The following is a 4,051-nucleotide window of genomic DNA, read 5'->3' as shown; positions in this document are numbered from 1 at the left end:
TAGCTTAACAAATTTGATGAAAGTTTGTGGTTTTGACCTTTTTGCTGCATTAAGGTAGAACTAAAACTATTCAAGCCCATCATCAAAAAATGATCAACTATAAAATGTTCATCATTAAATTATGTCATTCTGAAGCAGAAAACAGTATTTTCTTAGTCGGTGGAATTATGTAATTTCCAAGTATGTTTTCCATTAATCACTACAGTCAAACAAATCCAGAAATTGTATGCACCTTCTAAATGTGTTTGTGAAGTAATTTTTGTTAACATAAACATTGCCATACTGTTGATGCCATTTATTGAATTATCACTGTTAGCCTAAGTATGCAAAAGTAAGCCTTTTGTTGTTGTTCTTGTTGGGGGAGGGGAAGGGGGTTGTTTTTTTTTTTTACTGCACTACAACCCCAAATTCATTCATCTATTAAAAAAAAATCCTTTCATTTTTTTTTCATAACATTGAAATAATAATAAGAAAACAAAACAGTGATCTTTTCTATGTGACCCAGCAGCTTTTGCATAGTTTTGTTACTGAAAAGGCCTTTATAACATATAATCAGACAGCATGTCAAAGAAAAGCATTAAGGACTTTAAAGATCCATTAAATGAAATAAAATATTTTGCAACTCCATTTTAACCTTTTGATGTTCCTTTAATCTTTTTATTCTAGATGTTTAATGTCTCGTCTGGTTATGGAAATGTAGAAATGTATCCCAGGGCATGTCAGTACGCTGTGCAGACAACAGATGGGTTGCATTCAGACTTCATGCAAATGGAAGGTAGAACAGACTCTTGCAGTTCTTAGCCAGAGAGATCAGTGAAAGACTGCTTTTCAGCCTGATGTTAATGGTTATGAGTTCCAGCTTACGCACAGTGCTGTGTCGCTTGTTTAAAATAATACTTAAAGAAAAAAAAAAGTTCCAATTTTTATTTTAAAAATCTGCATTCTACTAGAACTTTTCTATGAGCACTTTTTACACAACTCATTCACACAATGAAGCTAAGCCTTTTAAAATCTCAATGTAGCTGATGATCTCCTGAAGAGCAATATATTCCAGCTAGTGAAAAGATGAATCACTGTTTGATGAATAACAGTCACTTCCAAATGGAGAGTGAGGTTAGTATCATCTTTTCTCTTGATACCACACAAATCAAACCAAACAATATAAACAAACTCACCATGGATATTATGTAATGGATATTAATTTGGGATCATAAATTGCCCTTTGAAGGTTTTGGTTTCTTTGCTTTTATTGAAAATGCACTATTTAGTTTGGTACCTACATTTGCATCTCTGTTGCTGCGTTCTCATTCCTGCCACCTGCCTCCATGACTAGTTGGAACAGTGGCACCCCAGTGCTGTGATCCAGTTCAATTCAACTTAAATTTAATTAAATTCAGTTTTATATTTATAGTGCCAAATCACCGCAATAGTTGCTTCAAGGCTATTTATATTGTAAGGTAAAGACCCTGCAATGTAGAAAACAGAGAAAATCTAATCCAGATGCCATCACTGTACCTGCTATAAACACATAGTGGTTATTTTGTCATATATTGAACACTTAGCACTGTTTCTATTTGTTCTGCGTTCACTTATCAGTGTTGTTAATAGTTTGTAACAAGTCTTGTGTTTGTAAAATTGGCAATCGTTTGTTTGGTATACGTTGGTTCTTTGTGATTGGACTTGCACATGTAAGTAGTAGCTTCTTTATGTAATGAACTGCAGTTACCTTTAGCTTTGCTGCAATATGTGAACCTTGCACCATGAGACTAGGTCAGACTCTAGATTACTGCGTCTTGGCACATTGCATACATTCTTTAAATAAAAGTGTTTTTATTCATTTTGTCTGCTTCATTTACATATAATGTTATGACTGATAGCATTCCTGTCAAGTCAGAGCTGATGTTGGATATTCATAAATGAATAACAAAATAACCACATATTTTATTTAACCATTTATTTTATTTAATCTTTATTTATTGTCTATATAATAATAACATTAGTTTTTCTTTGCATATTTCATGTTAGGAGATGTAAAACATTTTCCTTAAAGATTTATAAGCCTGAATGGATTCACATGAAAATATATACAATTCTTCCATCCATCTGGCTATGAATCACTGTGACTGACTAAATCATGTAGACTCTCCTTACATCACCCTAGCCTTTCACCCAGGTCCTTTTGGTTGATTCTAAATTGTTTGGAGACCTCATGCTCATGTGACATTCAAATAGTACTCCTTAAGACAAAAAAAGGCGACTATTACCGTATCTGCCAATACATGCTGCCCCCCAAGCTCTATACAGCAATTAAGAGCTAAACAATATTAGAACCTTCTGTTTCACCGTGATTCTCATTAACCTATGTGCTACTGAGCCTGTGAATTATCTTAGTGGCCTGCAAGATAATAGGGTAAGGGTGCTGGATGTCCTCCAGCCATGCTTTTACCTATGAATTGAAACTGGTCAAGTTAAGGAGTTCCTTAAAAGTAAGGTATCTTTATGCCTGTCTCCATATCAACTTTGGAACAAGTGGGTGCCAGTCACAGGGTTAATGTATAGACAGAACCAATTATAGCTATGGACTCTATGGTGTTGCAGTCCAAACACACGAGTAAAGGTAAAGGTAAATGTGCCTTATTCATGTCTACAAATAAAAAAAAAAATCAGCCATGTATTTCTGCTAATTATCTTGTGCAGCTGATTGAAAGGGTATGTACTATTCAGCCCAGTTATGTGTGTGACACAATGGCCAAAGAGGTTTGTTTTTTTTAATTTACCTCTATGTACCTCTGTGTACTATGTACTATTATTTATTCAGGTATTTTTAGTGACCTGAAAAAGATTACTGGCCTGATACCTCCTGTGCAGACACAATTAGACCAGTATCAGGCTCATTAGAGCATCCTTATTCATACATGGTGTATGTTTGGTGGGCAATGAAATACTGAAAATAGTAGTTATGGAAGTGATGGCTTGCTTACTCTCTGGAATCTTTCTTAAGCTTTGTAAAATTTAGCATCACCTTTCCATCAAATTAAATAAGGTTAAAGGTAAACCTTGTCATTTGCAGTATGATTGTGCTAGTATTGGAAACTCAAACCTAGAGTACTGTCGTACTGCTGGATGCAATATTATCCTTTAAATACTCTGGTTGATTTTACTTAAAGCACTCATAGTGACATGACAAACAGATGAAGTTAGCAATAGCTGAATGCTTAAAAACTAAAACAAAATGAAATAAAGAAAGAAAAAGCAATGTTAAACTGTATAGAAGAAATTCTTTATTATCATCGTGTTGATACTTCAGAATTCTTCATAGACATTTGTCACTCACGATCAATAGGACATTGGTGTTGTACATAGCATTACTCTAAACGTAGTCCAGTAAAGCCAGGGTGGGTTTTTTTTCACATTCATATGTGACAAAGTAGCCCAAGGTTACATGGAATATAATTTTTTTTCTTAGCTATACATCAAACACTATATTATGACTATGGACAGTTACGTTTAAAATACTTTACATTCACGGTGTGCTATAAACAAGTTGATAAATACAATATTAGATATAACAAAAGAATATATTCATATATTTCTATATCTTCTTATATATTCCACATATATTTGTTTTTTTCTTTGTGGCTTTATTCCTTTTTCTGTTATGATTCAAGGTTAGACTCCTTCAACTTCATCCCAATAAAAAAACCAAAAAAAAAAAACACAACAACAAAAAAAAAACAAACAGGAGAAGATAAAAAATATCACTAATACAAATTGTTGGCACTTCTATGATGATGAAAACAGGAACACTACAAGTCATGTTTCAAATGAAAATATAAGTGTTATAATCAAATAACATAATCATTAATATACAGCACAAGAAAGCGAGGCATTTGATTGTTGTATTCTGTGTAATGTGCGCTAACAGCATATAGCATGGTTTGCAACATAATCCCAATACACAACTCACACACACACACCCTCACACACACACACACACACACACATGCTCTCACTGTCCTTTCTCTCATTGTCTCCTTGAAGGAAAAGCCAC

The sequence above is a fragment of the Simochromis diagramma genome, unplaced genomic scaffold, assembly GCF_900408965.1.
Source record: "Simochromis diagramma unplaced genomic scaffold, fSimDia1.1 OVJJ01000603.1, whole genome shotgun sequence".
NCBI classification, from domain to species: domain Eukaryota; kingdom Metazoa; phylum Chordata; class Actinopteri; order Cichliformes; family Cichlidae; genus Simochromis; species Simochromis diagramma.
This window is presented reverse-complemented; position numbering follows the sequence as displayed.